This window comes from Cottoperca gobio, chromosome 23 (assembly GCF_900634415.1).
Source record: "Cottoperca gobio chromosome 23, fCotGob3.1, whole genome shotgun sequence".
Classification (NCBI taxonomy): Eukaryota; Metazoa; Chordata; class Actinopteri; order Perciformes; family Bovichtidae; genus Cottoperca; species Cottoperca gobio.
This window is the reverse complement of record NC_041377.1, coordinates 15,018,539-15,045,343: the sequence shown is the minus strand read 5'-3', so window position 1 is coordinate 15,045,343 and position 26,805 is coordinate 15,018,539. Positions and strand designations below refer to the sequence as shown.

Here is a 26,805-nt window from a genome sequence, read left to right as displayed (position 1 = left end):
TGCATGGCTGTAATCCGCCATAGAGGTCGCGAACAGGAGACAAAACAAGCCGCCTTGGCCATCCTATGATCTAACCCATCGAGGAGAGAATTTGTTTCAATTGGCAAAGGTTTAATTGTTCTTTTATTTCATCATTATGATGTTTTATAGGTTTATGTGATGAGTTAGTGGTACACACGCTACAAATAGCCCCAGCCATGCATAGTGACAGCTGCACAGTCGTTGAAATTGCACTTTTTCGTCACCGTATTTCTCATTGAGAGGTCTTAGAGAGGGCGCAAGTATTAATATGCAAACTGTCAGTCTTGATTTTTGTATATCCTGTTTTATTTTGAAGTGTTCACTCCCCCTTATGTCATGTCTAGTTGTACTTCCTGTCTGTGTGTTTTCCCCCTGTGATTGTTGATTTGTTCCTCCTGTGTCCATTCACCTTGCCCTTGTGTTTTAGCTTCTCTCCCCAGCTGTGTCTCGTTCCCCTTGTTTAGTGTCTGTGTGTATATATCCCTGTCTTTCCCAGTGTTCCTTGTCAGATCGTCATCTAAGTGTCACCCTTGCAGATGTCTCCTCGTGCTTCCTCGTGCTTCCTCGTGCTCCCCATGTCATCCTGGTTTGTCTTTTCAGTTTACTGTTTACCTTTTGTATTTTTGTTATTTTGTAAGCTTTTTGGAATAAAGCCCTCTTTTTGTTAATCTCCTCGCCTGCCGTCTTGCATTTGAGTCATCACCTTTTCGCTACCGTGACACAAACAGATGTTTGAGCATTTATTGCTACCTGTGAGAGTGGAAATGAAGCTTTTGCATGTGCGCCCAGCTCCACAATGATTGAGATTTATAAAACAGAATCAGGCATAAATCTGACAAAAGAACATTTCTGTCTTTGCAAACAGTTTTAGTCACAAATCTAAAAAAGGGTTTTATGGATCTGGCCCTGGGGAAAAGACACGGACTGGCTTTGTGTCTCTGAAGAATGAAATGATTGGGAATGATTTTAATTAATTGAGAATTGACTTAAAATTAATTAATTTATTGCTGGCTTTAGAAATGCGCTGTGCTTAGTGGTCTGGCATCCTCACAGTGACCGCAAGACTGCAGGAGGTCTGGACCAAGTCTGGCCAAGAAATAGTTCCAGCAATATGTCTGTCTGATATCAATCATTTTGATTGTAACTAAATACCTTTACACAGGTACTGCAGTAAGTGGAATTTAGAAGTACCTGCAGTATTTAGGTGTTATGTCATTTTACAACTCTTTACTACATATTAGAGAGAAATTGGATGTTTTTTTAGTGCGCTATATTTATTTGATAGTTGCTTATTACTATTCAGAATTAGAAATGTGGTCATCATAGCTGAGCTAAAACTAAGTTTAGCTTATAAAGATAAATCTACTTAACATTATTACATATAATATTCATTATATATAGCATTTTGATACTTTTAGCACATTTTCTTAATAGTAATTTGTACTTTCTTTCTATTGGGAAATACTGCAAATTGATTTGCTTTCTTCTTTTGAGAGTAAGATGAGCATCGTATCGCTCATAAAAGACCAAAACACATCCACATAAATGATTTATTTTGCGTTTACCAGAAGCTTCCTATCAACTGAGGCAGCGAAGATATTCTTCCACTTAATGGTTCTCTCCCACATCACCCATTGTCTGATTAGTTGGTCTAATATACACTCTACAACCTTAAAACCACTGCAATCTTTATACAAACAAACTCTTTAGACAAAAAGCCATTCCACTTTCATCATTGCCAGCTGGGAAAACCTCATCAAATACAAAAATGTCTGCGTCGTTTATGAGATTATGCATGGGATAGCTCCTAGTCCTCTGTCTGGCTTCATCAACTTCAAATCTACTGCAAACAGAGCTACTAGAGGTGCCACTGGGGGCGACAGCACAATCCCACACGGAAGAACTGCATTTAACCAGGATGTCTTTTCACATCAATGTAAATCCATACCACAATTAATTTGTATTAATTTAAGTGTAATGTTAAGATATAGTGTATATAGAACCAGCAATGTCAAAACTGATGCTATTTTTTATCCACTTTTAACATGACTGAACTCATTTGGTAAGCCTACACTACTCCTCATGTTGTTCAACTATATTTATTAGGCTTTTTACCATAATGTTGTATGTATGCATGTTTTTATTATTCGTGCCTAACATGATCCGACAAAGGGACTGCCGATGAAACTTTTTAGCTAACTTGGTTATATTTACATTTGTTTGAAAGTTGATTAATTACATTACATTAACTACATTGTCCCTTTTCACATAAATAAATAACAATTGAAAAAAGTCAATCAATTTCAAACAGATAGCTAGCATGTAGCTCAGCAGTTATTGAGTGTAAATGTCTTCTAATTCTCCACAGTTAAACTTTGAACACATCATTATCATCATTGTTAAAAGTTTTGAATTGACTTTCAAGTTTTAGGACTGTGATGCTAATATTAGCTAAAGCGGTTACAAAGGAAAGCTATCAAATCTATCACCGGGTCCCATCAGTTGATTATCAAAACATTTGTCATTATTACTGCAATCTCTGAAACTTTCGGCTATCTGTCTGACCACGATAAACCTCTAGGGCAGGGGTCGGCTGGGAGAGCCATAAAAGTCAAATATTTCTTTATGCATGAGCAAATCTGCCATTTTTTGGAAAGCAAAGGGAAACACAACACAGATCTCTGGGATGATGTGAGCTGGACTGTTTGTGCGACATAACGAAGCATCTCAATGTTAAACCTTCAGCTTCAGGGCCGTGTGATCATGGACATGTGTGATGCAGTGAGAGCGTTCCAAGCCGAGCTGCCTGTGGGAGACTCGGATGCAGAAGGAAACTTTGGTCACTACGTGTTTCCAAACACTGACAAACCATCTCCACCGCTGTGTTCCCAACCGCATTCTGCTGATAAACTGAGCGCAATTGCCGAATTTGCAGCTCAGAAATTCAAATTGAACTGCTCAGCAATCCGTTTGCAGTTGACTTAAATATGTTCCATATCTTTTTGCACTTTATCCAATATTTGTATCTTGTTCAATAAATGTGGACCGTGTTTGGCCCTCGATGTAGTCCCAGTTTTTAATGTTGGCCCTCTCTGTGATTGAGTTTGACACACCTGGCTGCTTGCTTTGCGCAGTTTCTCCTCTGCTCGGTTTCGCGAAGGGCAGGGCTTCACTGCCGACACACACATGTGCGAACACACCCACAGTCAGAGACAGAGTGGAGGAAAGGAGAGGGGAGAACTAAAAAATAAAATCCGCTAGTAAAAGTTTTATTTTAAATGACACAGTATAATTACTTATTACTTGATTACTAAAATTGTCTGCGAGCCATATTGTGTCATCGAAAGAGCCATATATGCGAGCCATAGGTTCCCGCCCCCTGCTCTAGGGGGTAAGGGCCAATATGTCCACGGTTCCCAGAAAGCTAAAGGATAATTTTCGTCCGCCGGTCAGTTAACAGTCCGATTACAACTTGAGATGCGAGAATGGAGTTGGAGATAAGAGATGTCTTAGTTTGCACTTTGGCCAATGCGCTCCGCGTCTTTTTCTCTCAACACGGAGTGTTTACCTGCATGCAACGAAAGGTCGCTAAAACACGATTGGCCAAAATTACTCGGACTACAAACAGAAACTAGATTGCTTCCTCTACCTAAATATTGTCCCGTTGCCCACATATTCTGCTATCATGTGCAGATATCTGTGTATAGAGATAAGTAAACAATTAACCGGGCGGACGGAAAAGGAAGTCTTGGCCCGGATTTCCGTACACTGAAACCCTTGAAATATTGCCCCTTGCCCCCAGAAGCTTATCGTCGTAAGACCGATACCCGAAGGGTTCCAAGATTTTTATTTCTGTAACCGTGCTCCCTAACCTGCTGCTCTCTGGGCATGCTGGAAATATCTGAACATTATGTTATTTAGCCACTTATCCATAGGAAGAAGAAAAATACGCCAAACAACAACATGGATTAAACTGATCTTTTATGGTTTCATGGTGGATTTTTCCATCACCAACATGACGTAAACCTCCACAGAGGCCAAGATTGCCAGCTTCACGACACTTAGCAGGAAATTGAAAGGTAGCTGGATACGTGTGGAAGGAGACTTGCACTACAGTTGAGTGTGATAGCAACGTAATGGTATGGTTTATGAATTTGTTGAAATGGACCTCAAATTGTACACTTAGGTACACTTGTATTAGAGCGGTGGGTGCTAATGTTCACCTTCATGGCGGGCTGGTTAGCCGAAGAATTGGACGCTTGTGTGTGTATGTATGTATGTATGTATGTGTATGTGTCCGTGAGCGTGCGCGCGACAGAGTGCAGGGTAGAGCACTACAGCATCATTTGTTGGTGCTGTCTGTGGGTGCAATTCTATAAATGACATCTCATTGTCCCGGAATGTGCTGTGTTGTCATTGGTGCGGCGGTGTGCTTGACAGAGCGAGTCGCTGAAGATTTGTTACAGTTTGAGGCCATTTCACATCTCGACCTTGAGTCGGAAGACTTGAGCAACTTTGGAGAAATGCAGTAATGAATGAATCCCAACGACACGCTATTAAAATTGTAAACGTCTGTTGAGCTGCCCTCAACGCAACAATGTGATCCAGCCCGTATCTAATTAATGAGGTCTGGTAGCTCGTTTCTACGCTTATAGTTTGATTAGGGAGCCTTACAGTATTTCATGGTTAAAATAAACAAACATTGACCACCTAGAGAAACTTAAACTTCATCAGAACAATAATTCTGTTCAATGTGCAACGGGCACTCATAAAGACAAACACACGGAAAATTATTCCCTGACAGTTCCTCTCAGCTCTATGATGCGTTTGAGCATCTTTGAGCTCATTGTTTTGGTTTTGGCACCCAATTTTACTGTTTTGGTTCGAATCTCATAGCAAGCTGCTGTTTTTAGTGAAAGAGCCTGCTCAGCCCTTAATGACTGTAGCTATTAAACATAGTGGAGTATTTAGCAGCTAAAGATCTAGATACAGTATTTATCTTGGGACCCAAACCATATTAAGCTCAAAGGGGAGAGAAGAATGGAGTTACATTAGTCAGGTGACCAGAAACATAATACAAAATGAATGTCAATGTCTGTGTCTGTTTTAATTAAATGTTAACATGATCTGCATGTGTAATTCATTTCCAACATGATCTGCATAACAACTTCATACTATGATGATACGTGATAATGTGTCAGTGTTGTGAAGAAATATTTTTATTAAATCAATTAATAACACCTAAAGGCGGCGACATAGCTCCAACACATAACTCCCGCTAAAATCACATTACATTTTTAGATACGATTGTGTAAATGAGCAGTTTTTCACTTAATTTAGTCGTAATGCTAAGCTAGGCAAAAAGAAAACCCAAAATTATTCCTTTGATTGTGATCAGCCCTAGCATCATGGATTTTCCTTGAATATTCCCTGGAATTCCATTAGACCAGAGCAATAAAGATAATTATCTTGGCAATAATTACTTTGGTGAAGTATTATTTCAGGTATACATTTTATACAATTGAATAGTGGAGTTTTTATTGCCACTGGGGACGTTATAATGCAGGTTTTAACAAAGATTCAAATGAGTAAGTAGACTCTGTCTACAGTGGTTGGAAGTTTTAATTGTTAATTTTAGTCTGACAATACTTTGCGTATAATGTATACATTTTGTTACAGAATAGACCCTGAAGTGAAGCACAGATGATTGCCATAGGCATGAAACATGAACTACACATTGACATTTGGAGGATAGCAGATGAAAAACAAATACTAATAAACTGAAGCTTAAATGAAATGTGTAATTATCCTCTGATTGTCTGCAGTGCTTCATATCTCCTCTTTTTGCCAGAAAGAGACAGAACGTTTTCCTATCTACAGTATATTGCACTGCACTTGAGAACACTTTCAAATGCAAATGAACTCCTTTAGTGAAGAATAATGCATATTCTTTACACTGGTGCCACCTCAGTAGTTATCCTGGATTTGTATGCGCAAATTTATCCAGAGATTGGACTTTTATCCCTTTGTTATGAGTTGGCTCTGTTGTGCGGCGTATAAGCCGGTGGTGTAGATCATCGGATTTCTTTTCAAGAGTACAAAGTGAATTTGTTTAAAACTGAATGAAGCAAGAAATCCCCATCTCTGACCAAAAACTCTGATCGTTTCAGTCATTTCGTCCTGCCCTCCCACTGCCTTCCTCTCCGTGAAACAAGCCTGATGGCAGCAGACCCAATGAGCCTGCTTTCAAAAGACTCCACTCGAGGCTTGACCTTGGCGAGTGGACAGACTGACTGAGGAGCCGTCGCTTTTAAAAGATTCCTACTTTCACAAAGATGAAAACACCTTATTGTAACAAGCAACAGCAAATTCCCACCTCAATTAAATCAAAAAGAAATAGCCCCATGTTAATACTGCAGTGACGCTGCTGACCTTATCTCTGATGTACAGTAGGCTACTGCATGTCTTTGCACTGCAACCACCTCAATACACCCGTCCAATAATACATTATGAACAAAGCAAATTAGATTTCCTTACTTAATGCAATTGCATTCATTTTCTTTAGCTGTGTTTTCTATTAGAGTACAGTGACAGGATAAATTTAATCAACCTTATTAGGCAGTTCCAGTTAGCACTAAATGTTTTTTTAACTCAAGAAAAGAAACTAATTGAATGAAAAAGTTTTGACAGGGCAAAGTGCAGCACTGCCCAGAGTCTACTTTCACTTTATTGTTGCTGTCGATGGAGAAAGAATAACATATGGTTTACTGTTGCCTCGAGACACAGTTGAACAACCCCCAATCTTGAGACTTTGCCCGATATTTTCTTTCCTCTCTTTTACTCACAGTGAGACTGAGCAATGCAATAAAAAAAAGTTCCAGGTTATGTTCCCTTCTGTTATGTTCCCTTTCTCTGCTCCTGGCAGCCATATTGGGGCTCTCTAGCATCATAGGCTCATTAGCATGCTACCTGACATGTCTTGGACCTATCAACTTGTCCCAATTACACACTTAAATGCTAAGAACACTATATAGCAGCAGCAGTAAGAGCAGCATGCACTATTTTGGCATTAAGTAAAAAAGAAACTGACATACTATATCCGTCTATGCTCACAGGATATACTGTAGGAATATATTTACAGCTAATTCTAAATTAATTAAATTAAAAAACTTCACAAATATCAATAGTATGCCTATTTCTGCTTTTCTGCCTGGAATTATTAGGTAGTGAGTAGTTCCTCTTCTACAGTTCTATATTCTATCTTTGGACTAAAGCACTAACATCACACTGGAATTAGCAAGTATTTAGTTAGCATGTCAACATTAGGCTATTTGTTTGACTGTTAAACTAGTCTGTTGGTTAGGTAGCTAACGGTTAGTTCAGGTTATCACGTTAGCTTACATTTCTCAAGCTTAAACTCAGGTTGTTTTGGAGTAGAAATAAGCATGATGACTTTTACTTTGATTAAGTAGGATAGCGCCAGCGATTTTCTCCGAGCCTATGCGAGTCTGATATGCCTAACTACGTCAACATGTACAGCACGCAACACTTACCAGAACCGCGGAAAATCACATATGATACGCACTATTTTTCCATTGTTTTACACGGAAAGTTGTTTTGGATTACGGGAAAGTAAATCACTAAAGCCGTCACTTTTTTTGAATGAAAAGTTTTGTTTATTGTTTCACGTGTTTCCATAATTGCCTGTTTCAACACATATTGCTATTAATATAGTTTCCTTTAGGTGCAACAACAACATTGGTCCATGGCCCCTCCCCCAGGTATCCCCTCAACCCGTGTCTTGTGCTCTGATTGGCTGTAGCGCCCCGAAGATAAAGAGCATTAGAGTTTTGTAATCACATCTCAACATTGACATTGAATAATATAAACAATTTAAGTTCATACTTGTGTTACTTTTGCCCCGAGTTGAGAGTAACAATGCACAATGTCAGTTCAAAATCAAATCATACCGTCCTGGTGGTGTTTCTGAATGCGACGTTATCTTTAAAAACGTTTATCTGTGAAGTAACGGCTTTCCCCTAATTTATATCCTAAAAAATTAAGTTACCTTGCTTGGCAGTACATTTACAGCACAAACACAGTACGAGCTAACTCTCTGTTTCAGTTGTCAGATATAATTAACTACACTGATTTTCCACGAAAGAGAGAATTGGCTGGTGACAGATTTCTGATGTCTCTGAATTCTGTGTTTGTATGCACAGGTAGGTGAGAGCTTAACAAAGATTTAGATTGACTACTGTATTTAGTTTGACAAGAGCTCAAGCCGGAACAATAACAGACAGAACATGAAAAGATATTTCTCTACCTTTTAGCTAAAGCATCTTCAGTATCTTCTTATACAGCCATGCTTTAGAATAATGTTAAGAAGTGAGAGGAAGGTTGAATGCAAACGTGTATTTGATTTGGCAGAACAATGCTGAGCACTTCAGTGAAATAAAGTACTGCAAGTGGATCCCTGCCCTATTTTCTCACTGTTGTCCCATTTGTGTCACTTATTTTCCTACTTTGATGGGCAAACACAAAGCCACTATATTTTTTATTAACAAGTAAAGGACTCCAACGTCCTTGGTCTATTAATAGTTGCTTGTGAAGGAGAAAAAAAACTGATTCATTCTTCAATGGCTTTCTGCACAGCGAGGAGGGGTTTTTAAGGTGATGGTAACTAAAATACAAATAATTTCTACAGCATGCAAACCTTGGATTAAACATTTTAAAAGGTAATATGTCGCGTTTAATGATGAATTTATCTGAGAGACAATTATTGATGATCAAAAGCTAGATGGTTCAAATCAATTTTGACAGTTTTAACTTTACTTGCCCAAATTGAATTATGGTGATATGGTCACTTATGCAACAACACCCGCTTTGAAGGTTATTAGCCGATTAAATAAACATTATCAGCTTCATAAATATGGGTTATAAGCGGGTTGCTACATCTACTAGTAGGTTCAGATATCATCTATTCACATGGATGATCACAGATACGAGAAGACACAGCTAAACCTCTAGTAGTCGTTGTAATTATGATGGGAGCAAAGGAGAAATGCAGGTACCCAGTGCAGAGGCTCAGGATACTTCGTATGAGCCTTATGCTCAAGATTATTGGGACAACTCGTGGTCCAACTCCGGAGCTGGAGGCAAAGCCGCTGCGGCCCTGGAGACAAAGGAATCGTATAGAGAGCATCCCTATAGCAGATACTGAACAGCTACTGGTAGAGAGTTGCTATGGCAATGATTGTAACTCCCAGAACTTTTCAAAACTAATTTCCCTCGTTTGTTCCCATTTTGTATGTTTGTTTTCTTTACTCGAGGCTTCTTACCAGGAGTTTGTGTTCTTGGGTGAAACAAAAACTGAACACATTGACTTATTTTAGGGTACTTTTGTCAAGTACGTAACTTAATTTAAGTTGTTTAACAAATCCAAACCATTATCTTTTCATAAACCCATCCAAGTACTTATGTTTCAATTCACAACGCTAACCACGCGAGTCACTTTCACAACGTGCAGATAGATACAGCTTGTCCATTTTGCCCCATCTGAAGCGTTACAATTGTAGTGATAACAACTGATAGCAGCCATTTAATGGTCTGATAGCATTCGAAAAGGTTGCAAGCACAGGAGGTGACCAATGCAATGTTTCAGAACCAGGCAGTGAATGTTCAGATAATCAATAATTCAAATTATAAAAATCATTTAGACATGAAAGTCCAGGCATTCATGTGGATTGTGGTATAAATATATAATAAGTATATAATAAGACTATATATTTTATACTGAGTAAAGAAAATTCATCTTCGCAGTGTGTTGTGGATGGAGAGTTCAGAGTTCAGTGTGTTGTTTCAAATAGTTTTTTGTAAGAACAACCCTGTTGGTCAAATTCAAAAAGGGACAAACTCGAAGTTAAAGATCCCCTCCAGACATGTTTGTCCGGCATAACTGCTGGACACAAGATGTCTCTTCTACTTCACTGAAAAATGTTCAGTGTATGGGCACTGGAGGCTTTACACGTCACACTTGTGTAAGTTTAATACTGGACTTCCAAACGTAGATTGAGATTCAGGATGAGCACGGATAAACTTTCTCCTTTCAACAGACAAATGTGAAATCAGTCCTCGAGTACCAAACTTTGCTCAAGCATTAGTCCGCACAGTGAAGGTCAAACATCCAAATGAATTTACGATCAAAAAAACACTTTAAGGCTTCTAACACTGTGGTGTTTTTAAAAAATAAACATCTTGCCTGTAAAGCCGCTTTAGTCATAAACTAATGCCTTTTACTTGCCAGTAATCATTTTTTTTAAATCAATTTTCCGTTTCCCTCAATTGTAGGAAGATGCACCCTTAAAATGCACAAGGCAAGTGTGTAATCCACAGTATCACAGAGATTGCGGGGCGGGCGGAGGGAGTGTTACTAAACCATAAAAAGCTGGACTTTCCATCTCTGTTTCTGCAGCTGCATTCGATACAGGGATTATCCCCCTCCTTCCTCTTCCTCTCCATCTCTATCGCACTCTTTACTTGGACCGTGACAGAGACTGTCACCTCGGACGGCTGCAGGGAGCCGATTGCTCCGTCGCAGAACAAACATCGCTCATTCGCCAAAACACTGTTCCCTTCTGACAGTTGAGGAGGGAGGCTCTCAACCCTGTCACGCCAAACAAGGGAGTTTGCCCACTCTTTGTCACGCGCTCTGTGAAGCATCCACCACAAATCCTGCTCAGTTCACTTCATAAACAAGACAAGACAGCTGTCAGGGCCATGTTAATGTATGAACTTAGGACTATAAAAGGAGGCCCGCTTTAGCACATTGTCCTGCTCATCATATAATTATACACCAGCCTGCAGCAGCACCGAGTTACTTCACTGTGTGATTCACAATCCAAATTCAAGTCATAAGAGTCTGTAAACTCGCTCCTCGGGCCTTCACGCTCACTTCTGATCTGCTGCTCGTATCTGATTAGTTTTGGATGACTGTTCATATCAATTCTAGGATGTAATCCATATCACAAACCAAGGACCTGACAGCTCTGTGAAATACCCACATGCAATAAAAGTGTAGTTGTGTCTTTGTTTTTCAAAGCAAAGCGGGGGTTTCTGGCTCAATTTCACCTACTTTTTATTATATGACATTACAGGTCATTTAGCGGACGCTCTTATACAGAGTGACTTACAGTGAATGTACAGGGACAGTCCCCCTGGAGCAACGTGGGGTTAAGTACCTTGATCAGGGGTACAATGGTGAATTTGGATTTGGAAGCTGAAGCACTATACCAATAGGCCATTACCACCCGCTTTTAAGGTGCATGGAGGAGAAAAAGTCAGAAAAGGTCAACACCACTTGTAGCATATAGAACAACACTTGGGGTGTATAGAAAAACTTTATTGTAAGACGTAACTTTCTTGTAAACTTTACTGTTGAGCTTTTTTTTTTACAAATCTATCCAAAATCCCCTCCAATCACCAATCAAGCTTCGCCGTTTTCCTGTTGCTTTTAATTGCAGTGTTGAGTTGTCCTCCATGCTAATGTTTCTCAGAAATTATGACTTTGTGAGCTATTCCTTGGCGTTGAGCAAGCAAAAGTGATGCCACACAGCTTTTATTTTTTTACTGCTCATGCTGATTATAGAATTGAATCTACGAGTCACATGTGAGGGGGAAACTGATTGGGACACTTCCAGCTGCGGCGCGAACGGGGCCCGGGTGAGGAAAGGCCTTGATTTCACATTTCACCAAAGAAGAAGCCGAGGCAGAGCGAATATCAGCGCTGTTACCCGACACTGATGCTGAGTGCCCTTTCAGAGAGTTAACCACCAAAACGACCTTCCGTAACGACACGTCCAGATGCTATCTGAGAGGCCACGCTCATCAAAACCGCAACAGCCAAATGGTCTCAACCTTAGTTTTCTTTTGATCAAAGTGTCAATGCATCACCGTCTCATGATCCAGTGTGCTATTTCAGTCCAACCCCCACCTTCAAACATTGCCTGGCACCATCAGCAGCGTTCACACAGATCACAGTGTACCCCTCTAAAACCAGAGTCTTCTCTGCTTTCTTTTTATAGGTGAGATCTCATAACAAAACAGCTTATTGTTTGCCTCCCTGTAATTGCTCTCTTAGCTGAGGCTTTATGAATTATCAATGAATACAGTTGAAACATCTTAGTAAAAAATAAGAGAGCAGAAAAATTGGAAAAGGAATTGTGGAGATTTCAGAGAGAAATGTACTTACCTATTCAAGTACATATTAGTATTAACAATCCAATAAATAATAAGGGGGAATTTTTCTGCATTTTGATAATAGTATTCAATACTACTATTTGAAAGAATAGTTACGGAAATAGACGTATTTACTTTCTTGGCGAGTGTTGGATAAAACAATCAACCACTATGAAGCTACAGCCAACAGTTAGCTTAGCATATAGCATTTATATTTTTTACACTCTGGTTTTGGGAATGATACTTCTACTTGAGTCAAGGATCTGAATACATCAATACATAAATCAAACCAAAAATATACAACAAAAAACTGATTCAGATTCTCTGAGTTTTGACGTCCCAAACAAGAGGAATGAAGACTTTTCCACCTTAAACTAGGAAGGGGAAATACTACGTCGTTATCATATTCCCTAACACAATAGAAGCACATAGTCTAAAAAAAGAAGTATCTGGACAAAGAAAACATGCTTTTATTACGTTTTGTGATAATACTTCTGTACTTTTAAGTAAAAATTTGAACTTGACATACTCTGGAGTATAGAGTATTGGTACACTGTGGTATACTTTTACTAAAGTAAATGATCCGACTCAGTGTCACTGTCATGTACACATACATTATTTTATTTTTTTATACCAGCAGTGAGCATTTTCTTTGCCAATTTAAAGGCCATTGACCGTTTTCTACCAATGTATCAGAAAAAAGAAAAATACAGCTAAAATACAGCCAATGTCCAAATGTGTTTCAGAGGCTTCATTTCCAGTTTAAACCTAGAAAGGGAAATTCCACAACTTTTTCTTCCTCCCCAACAAAAGAAAGTTACCGGATTTAAGAAGAAATGTGTTGTTATTATTAGCTACAGTCCTTAGAATTGTTTTATGAAGGACGTGCAGGGAAATAAAGCCAAACTGTCAAAACTGCATCAAGGCCCACAGTAGGTTAAATCACAAAGTGGCATTTTTGTCAGTTATTTAAAAAATATATATATCAATGTCACATTGTGGTGTCAGTGTGTCCTTGTGGAGTCCGTCCTGTAACTGGAAGGACACAGGTTTGATCCCTGTGACAGCCCGCTGTCCTCGCGCAAGAATCCCTCTGTGTATGTGTGTGTCAGCTCGATGACTGTGGAACAACATGGTAGATAATAAATAAATGATGTATGAAAAATTATATTTATCCCTGACAGCCAGTGAGTTGTGTGTAAGTCAGCAGAAAGCTCTCGGTCTGATTCGATTCCAGCTTTTTGGGTCACTCTTTCACGCTGTTGCACATTGTAATGTGTCGGGATGTTTTATTTGATTGAATTCAATTGCTTTTTGTCTTTCTGCTTCCTCACTAACGCCTCAAAGAAAAATGATTATTAATACATCTGTGGCAGTTACCGGAGTTGTTCCTCGGGATAAAAAGGGGGCATGACAGGACATGGCAACCTGAGTTTGAGCCTTTTTTTAATTTTTTTGCTGTCCCTCGGCTCGGCTGTCAGTTATGTGATAAGCCAGAGCTGAATCACAGGCTTTTTGATTTTCACATGTATCAGAATATTAAATGCCACTGTTCTTTTGTCCCAGTTTGATAGCAGAAGAGAAATTGCATTCTGTATCAGAGAGCAGATATGAGGAATGTGGTTTCCACGTTAGTTTCTTTATATGACGTTTTATCTACTATTTAAATATATATTCATTAACACTGTCCCAGTGCATAAACACAACACTAAAAGGGTTTCATGCCCTGGCGTTGAAATTTCTGTCATAATGTTGTGGCGTGTCTTTTTAAATAGACAATAAAAAATGTTTATTATTTTAAATCTGAAGTATTTTTTTATAACATTAAATACGTGTGTATCACCAATCAACCCTTGTGGTGTCACCACTCGCTTTTCTGTTACAGCACACTTGTTATAATGGTTTTCTTTACTAAAGTAGAAATGTTATTATCATTTCATTTCAATAACAATTTAACTTCAAAATAGTAGTTTTTCAAGAATTTTAAAACTTAGGTCATGGGTGGGTAATGATGCACCTTCCTAAATAAGTTGTTGTTTTTCTGATCAGTGGCAGAAATAATCTTTTTGTTTTGTGTGTGTCTGTGTGTGTGTCTGTGTGTCGGTGTGTGTGTTTGTCTGTGTGTATGTGTGTGTGTCTGTGTGTGTGTGTCTAAATCTGTGTTTTTTGAGAATGTGTGCGTGTATTCTCACTTATTATTTATTAAGAGTTTAACACTGGGTGTGGTTTGATCAGTATTGATTGACAGCTACCATCAGATAGATTGCATAGATTTAATGATACCACAGAATCACTTATAAGCACATCGTAATGCGTACATTATATATTACAACTATGGGTATTCTAATACACTATGATCCTGGGAAACATTTTTTTAACAATTATGAAGTATTATGATAGTTGACCTTATAAATCATCATAATGTGTTATAATTATTGTTATAAGGCATTATGAATATGTACAAGTTCTTATCACTATAGTTATACAGTGCTATACACAGATTATAAGGCATTATAACTATGTTTATAATGCATTATAGGCCACATAGAAAGTATATTTTTCTACCTTTTATGCTTTTAATTTCATATTCATATTCTAAAAACTCCCAATAAATTCTGACGGGGGAAAAAACTAAAACTGGCAGATTATTGTGTATTCATGTAGGACCCCACCATTTATCATCATCATTAAACAAACAGCCAGTGCCTGAGTCGTGTGCCTGTGTCTCCTGCAGACCCTTCAGCACATAGAGGAGCTTTTTGCTTCTTCACTCTGCAATAAACTACATTATGAGGAAAAATAAGTATTTCTAGTCTGGTATAATTAGCTTCAAATCCTTGCTGTGTTTTTACAAGGAGGTTATTTTATATTCAGGTTCAACATGAAGCTGAAGGAAAAATGGAAGGTATATAAACACAGAGCCGCAGACGTGTCAATCAAAACATTGTGATATTCACACGCCGTGTGTGAAAAAGCTGTCAGGCTGCAGCTGCTTTGTAAAGCTTAACAGGAAAACGAATCGAGCAGATTTGAACAAGGAGAGAATTTGTGTCTAAATTCCGACGTGAACTGCACAGCTGCGAGGAACGCAGCAGAAGACAATGTGATGCGTTCAGCATTGATTGTGACTTCTCAAGTTTTTCTAGCCACGTTTTAAGAGCAATTTAACTTTTTTTTTATCTCCTCAGCGACCCCGTCTCACTGCAAATGCTTCCTCCGATGACATGCCCAGCGCGCTCAACCTCGTAGGATATCCCTTCTGTCTGTGAAATCGGGAAACCCACCATTCCCATCGCCGGTTAGTTGCAGCCAACAAGGACGGGGGTTCTCGCACGCTTTTGATGAGAAGAAAGGTGAGCGAGTGAGGTGTCGGAGCACGGGGGAATCTATTTTTACGTGTCTAATGAAACTTTTCCACGCCGATGACAGGAGGAGCGTTGACAGCCGATCATGATACTCTTTAATTAGTTCCCAAGCTCTGGTTTATCTGTTAGCCAATTATCATCCCCGAACGTCATGTTTGATACCTCCCAAACAGGTTTTTACATCAAAGTGCCAAGGAAATAAGGATTCCTTTTTGACATAGTACCTACATGTGCAGGATTTCTCAGTGATGTTGACCACTGACATTTGAGTGGGTCCCCAATAAAATGTGTGTTTTCTGACAATTTGTTGTGTTAAACTCGTGTTTGAAGTTATATGGTTTTAATTGTTGGTTATATTCATTGAAAGTGTATCTGAAAATTCAACAAATAAAATCCCAAATCTAAAAAAAGCCCCCCACTCTTGTACAGTGTCTCTCACACACACACACACACACACACACACACACACACACACACACACACACACACACACACACACACACACACACACACTTTTTAGCCTATCCATCTTCTGAGATGAATCTGGCACCTCTGATTATCCGGGGAAACATCCCCTGGATGCGACTTTACTAACATGAGAGACGCAGGCCGATTTCTTTTTTTTGAGATTTCATGACAAAGTTCCATCTTCACCCAGTGAACGATGGAATAAAAATGAACAGCATAGAGTTTTCATCAACTGTCCCTTCACTGTCACTGTAAATATACAGTTTATGGGGTCATTTATGTGGGATAGAGAGCGTTAGCTGCGTGAACGTAGAATATGTGACATTCTATCCAGGTATCAGCAACTACAGGTTGTAGCAAAAACATTTATCAGGGATCTAAAATGTCAAAAGTAAAGACCAAGGGCATCTCTCTATGACCACCATTTTGCAATGATGTTTAACACTCAGACAGGGACACCCACAGAAGAAGAAAAAGACCAGCATGCAAAGCAATGAGGCAGGTTGGGTTTTGAGTCGGGGTCAGTTGGGAAATCTCTCGCCATCACTGTCTTTCTCTCCTTCTGTGTAAAACCTGCAGCTGATTGCAAATACTTCACACCACTTCTCTGGAAAGCATTCTGGGAAATGTGGGAAATCACTAAACAAGATGGATGAGGCAGGATGAGGGAAATGGACTACAAATTTAGCAAAAAAATACAAAATAAATAATAAGAGCTGGACAGCGTTTAATGGATAATACAAATGTGTTCCAACTTGGATCTTTTATAACTATGATTATTTTCATTATCGATTTAATCTGCTGATGTTTCATCTATTCGTAAACTGTGAAATTTTGAATACTGAATGATATTAAAGTGGCAGTTAGAAAATAATTACTGAAGAAAACTGAATGAAGTGAAAGTACCAGTTAAAGAGCTGAAGGGAGTCGAAGTGTCATTTGAAGTGATACATTAAGCTGAAAGGGTCAGTTGAAGTGGAAGTTTTAAAAAAAAGCGTCTAAAAAAGATGTCCATTGAATTGGATGGAAATTATAAGTGCCTGTAATTTAATATTTTGTCATTTTTGTCATCACTCCTGCACTAAATTAATTGCTGGGATCTGGAAACGCAACACAATTGTCCAATTGGTGAAGAAACAAAAACAATCAAATGGTCAAACTAAATTAAATGAATCTCAGTTAGTCAAATTTAAGGCTGTTTTCACAAGCCATAGTAAATGTTGGCTTGTGAAAGCTCCCTTAGAAGAGAGACCTGTAACATTATTACCCAAACTGTCCATTGGAAATATCCATCGCAGTCTACAGACTTCAACTTTGACATCACGTACTTGTTGTTTCCTTGTGCAAAGATTGTAAATTACATTTCGTGTCCATTAATTTAAGACTTTTACCTTCAAATAAAGCTTTCGATAATCAGAATATAGCCTACAGTTAGCTTATTTACAACTTGGTCACTGTTTTTTTATTTCCAAATTCTCACCAGTTACTTTAGCGAGCACATAGAAATGATGCCAAAACTACGAAAATAAGAAACCACGTTTTTTTCTTAACTTTAAATCAACTCCCTGCAGGATGTAGATGCGTACTCCAGAATGTCTCGGTACACTGTGACATCACTGTTGGACAGGTTTTCTGACCACACCAAACAGTTAGAGGTGAACCAGAGACTTAGGGTCAGTTCCATTAGAACTAACACTGAGGTGAAGTGGTGTAAGTGTGACCTTTTAGAATGCTTTTGTAATTGCAGTAGATAAAAGTGTGTGTGTGTGTTTGTGTTTGTGTGTGTGTGTGTGTGTGTGTGAGGAAAAGAGAGCCAGCTTATCATAACTGATCCTCACACTCAGGTTGTATTTACATTCTGACCGACTTTGTATTAAAACACCAACGACGTGAATGCGCCGCGAATGACGAGCGCCTCCGACACGAGCAATAAATCACTGGCGCCTCTCGTCCTGTTATCTCCTGCTCTTTCGCGCCGACCTCTCTCTGTCAGAGCGGAAGTATAGCGGCTGGCGAGAGGCTGTGGAGGACAGAATGGCCCCGAGAAAGAAAGAAAAATCAATTTAATTACTCAAGGCAATTGAGCAGAACACACTGGCTTTAAAATGAAATTGCACCTGTTTTTGTTTTTTTTGTTACACTCCTCTCTCGGCTGTTTTACATCACGGAACAACGAGGTTCAAGTTATTTTAGCCGCGGCCCCCTCATGAGGTTTATAATCCAGGCTAAGTGACAGGCTAATTTGTGGTATTAGATTGCTTTCATTGGGGTGTTTGGGTCTGCTTTCAATGTTAGCGATATGAAAAGGCTGCTCTGCCTCAGCGGTCACATTGACTTGTATGCTGTGTGACTGCTGGGATGTGGAACAGAGAAGGAGGCGGGGAGGAGGAGGGGGGGTTACAGCTGCTCTCAAAGGCCATATTTCCTCAGTCGTGTTCAATCTTCGTACTGAAGATAGAGGACAAGTAAGAAGGATTGAGACGAAGGTACGAAAATCTGAGCAGTGCCGGGGGAAAGTTCCAACCAACCGAGATCAGTCGACTGTTAAGTCTAATCATAATCTGAATTTAGTCTGTTTGTAATGAGCGATGAGAGTTCAATTGAACTAAAGGTCCGTGCAATTAGAAAATAAGTTTTCTGCAGGAGTGGAAATCCATCAAAAGGGACAAGAGGCGACTCTAATGGTGTTAACATGGCTCAATAGTGAGACATAAACATCCAATTGAAGATCTCTACATGAACAAATCACAGTATGTTAGTGTACGTGCGTGTGTTTGGGGGGTGTTAATGCCAGGCTAAAGCCTCAAGATACACCCTTAAACACAGACACAAGACCGTCTTCTTTAACAATAAGATGGGACCCATGCTAAGTCAACTTATTGCTGATGACCATTCAGAGTGTCAGAGGCCGGAACAAGTAATTAAAGGCAATAGAAAAATTGAGGATTAGTTCGAATTCATCCGCAACTTTTCCCCATTTTCTTGCAGAAACTGCTGAAATGGAAATCTGGCGGAGCATAGCAGAACTAATGGGTTGGCAGCTCTCCCCCCTGAAATGAGAAGGGACTAATGGATCCGCGGCCCTGGCTAAGATGGCTGAGCCAGATTGCATGTGGATTTAAGTGATTAAGAACACGGTGGCCCCCGGTCTATCTTTTGTTAGAAAAAAAATGTTATGCATGACACTGAATGCTAAAGTATGAAATTCCACATTTATAGAATCCATTGCCCGTTGCAGGGAATTCAGGGCACAATCCACGTCCGAGATAAGGAAAATATATTTCAATGCACATCGTGCTGGAAGTGACAGGGATGCAGAGGGGCGTGTTGTGTGGGACAGCGGGAAGCTGCAAATATGTTCATCTGTGGACTCAAACTATAGTTATGATAAAGTCTTGACACAGAGAGGTTTTACAGACTACCTTTAATTAATTACATTTTCAACACTGAAGCGAGTGTTTTTAACCCAAACGTGACATGTGTTGTGAAATTATCACACCCAATTAACATCATTTATATTTCGAGACTATTTATTGGTGAAATTCATAGTTGTCACAGATTGTTTTGTGTCATTAAGGTTGATGTGATTTATTGTTGCTAATTAGCACGGTAGCGCCAATAATAATATTGCATAAAATGTGACAAGTAAGAAACGGAAGATTCTCTGATCATCACGTCCGGAGCCCTTTAATATTGTAAGTATTATTGGCTCATCATTTAACATTACGTTATGCCTGTGATGGCAGATAATGTAATACTGTGATGTTAGCTGAGAACTGATTGCCTCTCCAAACTTTATTGCAATTTTAAGCCATGTAAAGACACAATTTATTATATTTCACCAAGTTATTACATCATCTATCAACAAAATAAGGGCAGACCAGAGGGGTGGGTGGGTGGGAGTGTGTGTGTATGTTAGTCTGATACATCAGACAAACTGGATTCAAATGACAAATTTGTTTGGCATGAAGCCATTCACAGAGGATGTTCTAAAAATTATTTATTCCAGAGTTATATATCTATATCTAAAGTCTACGTGACTACAACAAGCTAGTTAGAGACGGTTCACCTTCATGATTTAAGAGAAGATACAAACTCCAGTCTTCAAAGTCAAACACTTTGTACCTTTACCCATCCATCCATCCAGCCACCGGACCCCCTCCAACCGACTTATTGCTGCACTATAAGAACATCATGATGCTTTGGGGTCTTCAACAGGTCATTTCAATCTATCTGAACAAATGACTACTTTCATGTTTCTTGAGAGGAGAATGAAGAACTCGGGTCTTAGGATCGGTTTCTCTGCTCGAACACAACTAGTTCATACGAAGTCTTGTCTGACCAAACCAGAAATGAAAAGCACTTAAAGTTTGTGAAGAACGGTGACGTCGGGTTAAGGATGGAAATGAGACGATGCATTTACAGTATATCCACTACACATACATGCAGTAAGTCAGTGATAAGGTTTCTCCCCTTACACCAGAACTTATGTTGTAAGCATTACTTCCTTACATTGTTTGGGAGCCTGGTGGGCCAAGTGAGAAGACGGACTCTATGATGAGAGTGTACAGCTTTTGCTTACAAGTTCAATTTTCAACTTATTTTGACTTCTAGAGGTTGCTTTGTGTTAGTTTGTTTTTTTAGTGTGAGTATAATGATAACATTACAACGCTACGATAATGCATCCTGCATATCACTTCTTTCATCTTCTTTCTGCAGTCTTTGTCATGCACATGTGTACATGTAAAGAGTTGATTAGAAACCCGTTTTCTTTTTGTGCCTGTGAATGCAACGCTGTAATCTCCTGAGTTTTGAGGCTGTAAACTGGACAAAATTAAACTCTTTGAAATATACAATTTATTGTGCTCGTGTATCTGCCTCCCTCTCATTATAAGGGAGTAGAGGACATACAGTAGAAAGCAGAGGTGTGGGACTGCGAGCACGCCGTCTGAAGGCGGCACTCCGTGCAGCCGCGACCGACTTCGACAGGTGCCGACAGATAATTGGGCGTCTTGCCGGCTACAACCGCAGCGCTGCTGTCTCCTAGAGCTCATTACTATCACTCAGAAGTTCCCCTTAAAACCCTCCGCAGCCACATGACTCGACGCATTTGGTAAACCAATGGCTAAAATCTCTTAAAATGCTGCCATTAAAGGACCTGTCACTCTGCGAGCTGTCGACGTGCTGTTTGGACGGGTAAATGACTGCACTCAGCATGTTGTAAACCTCAAAAAGCATTCAGGTTCGACTCGCAGGTCGATGCATGCAAATAAACGCTCATGCTAATGCTCAGTCGATCCTATTAGCCAGTGAGCACAGCTTTACAGCAGGACCTTTTCTGCCTTAATGCCCAAAAATGTTTGGTACTCAGCTTCAGTGAGCCCAACAATATGTTCACTTCCACTCATTTGCAGTTTTTGCTTATTTATGATGATGGTTGAACAGTATTGGTTGTGTCCTACGTGTTCCATTTTCCCTTTTTTAATGACGAATACAGACACCTGCTGGTATAGATAGTTATATTCTCTCAAGCAGGCACATAACGTACGTGCTAGTTGGCCGTTGGCTTTCGTGTGTTCAAGTGTGACTTTCTGGACAAGACGACGTGAAGGGACAGTGACAGTCAACCTTTGCCGCCTACTAGTTCCTGATGTCGGTTTGTTGTGTCTGGGCCTAAGCAGTGGAGGACGATACTATAAATCCTGTTCTCCTATTCTATTGTAGATTTCCCCCCTTTTTCTGCTCTGATTACCGATCTACCGGGACTTTCTTTCAAGCCACCGTAGTCCAAAAGGAACAGGAGAGGAGATTGAGACTTTTATTTTGGAAGAGATTAACTTATTGCGGCACCTACTGCCACCTATTAGGCAATAAAAGTGATGATATCTTAATGCCCTTTAAACAAACTCTTAGAATCATGTCATGCTATTGAGTCATGTATTTCTGATAACTGATTTCTGTTAACAACACTGTGACCGGGGTGCATCGTTGAGCTATGGGATAGACACCAAGCCTCTGATCAGAGATCAGCCCTTCACATATATAAGTCGACTGTTTCTTTCTTATTTGCTGGAGGGGACAGACTAACAACATCACGTAAGTGAGCAGTGAAACTCTGTATGTTGAGGAACTGCACAATACAATCTGGCAGATCACAGATGCCAGCTGATCGTCCAAATAATTTCCGTAAAGCCCCGCTTAGCAATGGTAAATCGCAAAAATGGAGCTAGTAACTAATTGAACCAATCATACATATGAAAAAATAATAAAGTTTCCTCATTTTGGAAAAGATTGTTATTATAGCTGATGCTTCATATTTAATAAAACAGATGACTGAAATTACTTCCTCTGACAGCTTCAAGAGAGCGACTTTAGCAGTTTGTGATATGAGGTTCACTAACATGCCAGGAATAATTATGTCAGAGCAGATATTATGTTCTTCAAATGATGTAGATGCCACTCAAAGCTCTTCAAATTCCAACTAAAATCCCAAATTGCGATGATTTTTACTTTAGTGTTGGATAGCAGTGTGTTCTTATTAATGGGGCTCTGATACCTTCATGTTCAAACACAACATTAGTCTCATTACAAATACAGACAGTGCTATGCAGAGCAGATGCTCCTCAGTGTGTATCAGATCTTATACCTTTGTATATAGAGGCTCCTCAGGAAGCAAATGAAAATTGCTGGGGTGTGCTGATATCCTGTGTGCCTTCATGAAGTGGATGTTAAGTGAACATTTTTACATTGTATTAATGCTTTTAGTCTTCTGTCCTCTTATCACATATTTTCATAATCTAAACTTAATACACCCCATGTAACACCAAGAATACTCAAGTCGTCTTGAATTAAGATAAAGAAGTACTTCTTTAGTATTCCTAAACTAGCACTCCAAAGACAAGGAAAAATGTTTGTGTGCACGTCCTTCCAAAGTTCGTAGTAACTGCTAGTTTCAAACTAGCACTAAATAAAGTTGTACCATTAAAAACCTACGAAATGTCTTATCTAGTAAAAACCTTAGTAATATGTCAATTGGCTGCTATAAGGGCACAAATGTGTTGAAATGAACTAACAGTGCTTTGTAAATGTATTGCTTTGTGTTATTTCTGTATGCGTGTTACAGAGTTAGCATGTTGTTTAGTTTTGGGCTAATGTGATGAATCTGTAGTGGCATACCTCGTCAGGATGGGACAGTTTTTTCCTCGGTTACAATTCTAGACCAATAAGAAGGAGTGTTTTCGCATCCATACTGCCTGAATATGATGGCTGGAAAAGAGACTGCTCATTGCGAGTGTTTCCTCACTCCAGGCTTTGTAGCTGTCAGCACCTTGAGCTTGACGATGTAATTGGTTGCTGTGCTGCTTTAAACTCATTAAAGTTGACTATTTGAGAACTTGATTTGTGCTGTGTCCTTCAGTGTGACTGAAAAGGAAATATTCAGTTCATCAGGAGCAAACCAATCCTCCAGCAATGTGAGCAGGCAGCGGAGAAGAAGAAGAAGAAGAAGAAGAAGAAGAAGAAGAAGAAGAAGAAGAAGACAACAGCTGAGAAGCTCACTGGGTCATCCTTCTCTTGCAGTCAGATGCAAATCAAATCAAATCAAATCAAATTTATTTGTATAGCCCAATATCACAAATTATACATTTGTCTCAGTGTGATTTACAGACTGTACAGGATACGACACCCTCTGTCCTTAGACCCTCGCATCGCACACGGAAAAACTTCCTAAAAGAAACCCCATAATTAAAGGGGGATAAATGGAAGAAACCTCAGGGAGAGCAACTGAGGAGGGATCCCTCTCCCAGGACGGACAGACGTGCAATAGATGTCGTGTGTACAGGATAAACAACATAGTACAAATACAACATTTGACAGAAATTATGTTGTGTTGAAAAAAGAGAAAGTTTGGATGAATCCAGGAAAATGCAGTACTGTCTGGTCGCAGGGGCAGTGTGTGCCACTGCTTTTTTATTTTTTTATCTTTCACTGACAAACGTGACACCCTCCATCAGAATATCACTTATTTCTGAATTTCCCCACAGCCTTTCCAGAGATAACATCTGCTGTAGCAGACATATAAACTTCCAAAACAATGCTGAAACAGGACTGAACAAACGTCAGACAAACCTGATATATAACTGGGCTTCTGGTGTTGGACGCTAATACAGGACTGTCTCAGAAAATTAGAATATTGTGATAAAGTTCTTTATTTTCTGTAACGCAATTAAAAAAACAAAAATGTCATGCATTCTGGATTCATTACAAATCAACTGAAATATTGCAAGCCTTTTATTATTTTAATATTGCTGATTATGGCTTACAGCTTAAGAAAACTCAAAAATCCTATCTCTAAATATTAGAATATCATGAAAAAGTATACTAGTAGGGTGTTCAACGAATCACTTGAATCGTCTAATTAACTCGAAACACCTGCAAGGGTTTCCTGAGCCTTGAAAAACACTCAGCTTGGTTCAGTAAACTAAATCACAAGTATGGGGAAGACTGCTGATCTGACTGCTGTCCAGAGGACCATCATTGACACCCTCCATCAGGAGGGTAAGACACAAAAATAAATTTCTCAAAGAGCAAGCTGTGCACAGAGTGCAGTTTCAAAGCACATCCACAAAAAGTCTGTTGGAAGGGGGAAATGTGGCAGGAAACGCTGCACAACCAAGAGAGATGACCGCAGCCTTAACAGCATTGTGAAGAAGTGTCGCTTCCAGAATTTGGGGGAGCTTCAAAGACAGTGGACTGAAGCTGGAGTCCAGGTATCAAAAGCCACTGTTCACAGACGTGTCCGGGAAATGGGCTACAATAGCCGTATTCCCATGGTCAAGCCACTTCTGAACTCAAGACAACGGAAGAAGCGTCTGACTTGGGCTATGGAAAAGAAGCACTGGAAAGTTGCAGAGTGGTCCAAAGTCCTCTTTTCAGACGAAAGCAAGTTTTGTATTTCATTTGGAAGTCAAGGCGCCAGAGTCTGGAGAAAGGCTTGGAGAGGAGCAAAATCCAAGTTGCTTGAAATCCAGTGTGAAGTTCCCACAGTCAGCGATGGTTTGGGGAGCCATGTCAGCTGCTGGTGTTGGTCCACTGTGTTTCATCAAGCCCAGAGTAAATGCAGCTGTGTACCAAGAGATTTTAGAGCACTACATGCTTCCGTCTGCTGAAAAGCTCTATGGAGATGAGGAATTGATTTTCCAGCATGATCTGGCACCTGCCCACAGTGCCAAAACCACCAGTAACTGGTGTACTGACCATGGCATTACTGTCCTCGATTGGCCTGCCAATTCCCCTGACCTGAACCCCATAGAGAATATGTGGGGTATTGTGAAGAAGAAGCTGAAAGACACCAGACCCAACAATGCTAATGAGCTAAAGGCCGCTATTGAAGCATCCTGGGCATCCATAACACCTCAGCAATGCCACAGGCTGATTGCCTCCATGCCACGCTGCATTGATGCAGTAATCCGTGCAAAAGGATTCCCAACCAAGTACTGAGTGCATTAATGGACATTTTCAAATGTTTGATTTTGTTTTGCTGTTATAAATCTTTTTTTTTACTTGGTCTGAGGAACTATTCTAATTTTTTGAGATAGGATTTTTGAGTTTTCTTAAGCTGTAAGCCATAATCAGCAATATTAAAATAATAAAAGGCTTGCAATATTTCAGTTGATTTGTAATGAATCCAGAATGCATGACATTTTTGTTTTTTTAATTGCATTACAGAAAATAAAGAACTTTATCACAATATTCTAATTTTCTGAGACAGTCCTGTATATAATAAACGTTAGTAGTAAAAAGCTGTTATGATAGTACATTCATAATGCCTACTGTATACGTCTGGATTAAAGGTGCTGCATGTTGCAACATGAACATATGGTTACATGATGGAAACTTTGCATATCATTGGAAACAAATGTGAAATTAACTGTTTTGGTCTCCACTGACTCCTAAAACAGATATCTGGCTCATTAGCTACTAAGTACTCCACTTTTTTTGCTAGCTAGTCGCTAACTATGTTCACTAACAGCTGCCTTCTGTGCCTGAAACATGATTGATGAGTGATGAGACTGAATCAAAATGGTAAAGTTGCAAGATAACAACATTGACAACATTCTCATATCTGTAAATATAAAGGTACTGCCAGGCAAGGGTAACGTTAGAATTTCTCGTCATTTTGATGGACAGGATCGTCAAAAATCTAATGTTACCCTTAATTTCTTTCCTTAAAAACTCAACACGATGTCACAGAAATGTCACTGACCAACAAGCTATAAGACATTTGTGCTGCGTTCATTTGTTGTCGGAGTAATCAGAATTAGTTCATATTTCATGGCTCATGGCTTCCTTTGCTCTTAGTTAGTCACGCAAATACTGGAAAAGTGTCAAAGTGTTGTTCAAACCCTCTGGGCTTAAAACTACAACACATCTTCTTTGTAGCGTTGATGATTTTTCCATATTACAACTTGAAGCTCATGAACAACGAAAAGTCTGATGAACAATTTCCAAACTCTGGAAATGGGACCATCCGAGGTGCACATGAATGCGCCACCGCAGGTAGCGTGAGAGTGGGCAAGTGGGAAAGGTCCGGGGGGAAAAGGCTGACCCGGTACATACCTGACACTAAAAAGAGTACGTAACTACTGGAATTACTAGCGCTACTTTAGCCGAAGTTTTTGAAGTCTGGGAATATTTCTCCCAGGAAAGTTATCAG

At 39.5% G+C, this 26,805-nt stretch overlaps 1 protein-coding gene across 2 annotated transcripts in view; it reads right to left on the bottom strand.

Annotated features, from left to right (window-relative positions):
* The window catches only part of LOC115028108 (chemokine-like protein TAFA-2), a 75,262-nt gene that overhangs the window by 33,699 nt on the left and 14,758 nt on the right, over positions 1-26,805 (bottom strand). Inside the window, exon 1 of one of the 2 annotated variants that reach the window (XM_029461528.1) lies at positions 7,575-7,690. The exons of the other annotated variant lie outside the window; for it this stretch is intronic. The gene's annotated coding sequence lies outside the window, so the exon portion shown is untranslated. Of the gene's footprint in view, positions 1-7,574; positions 7,691-26,805 lie in introns of those variants that run through there. 2 annotated transcript variants of the gene reach the window in all.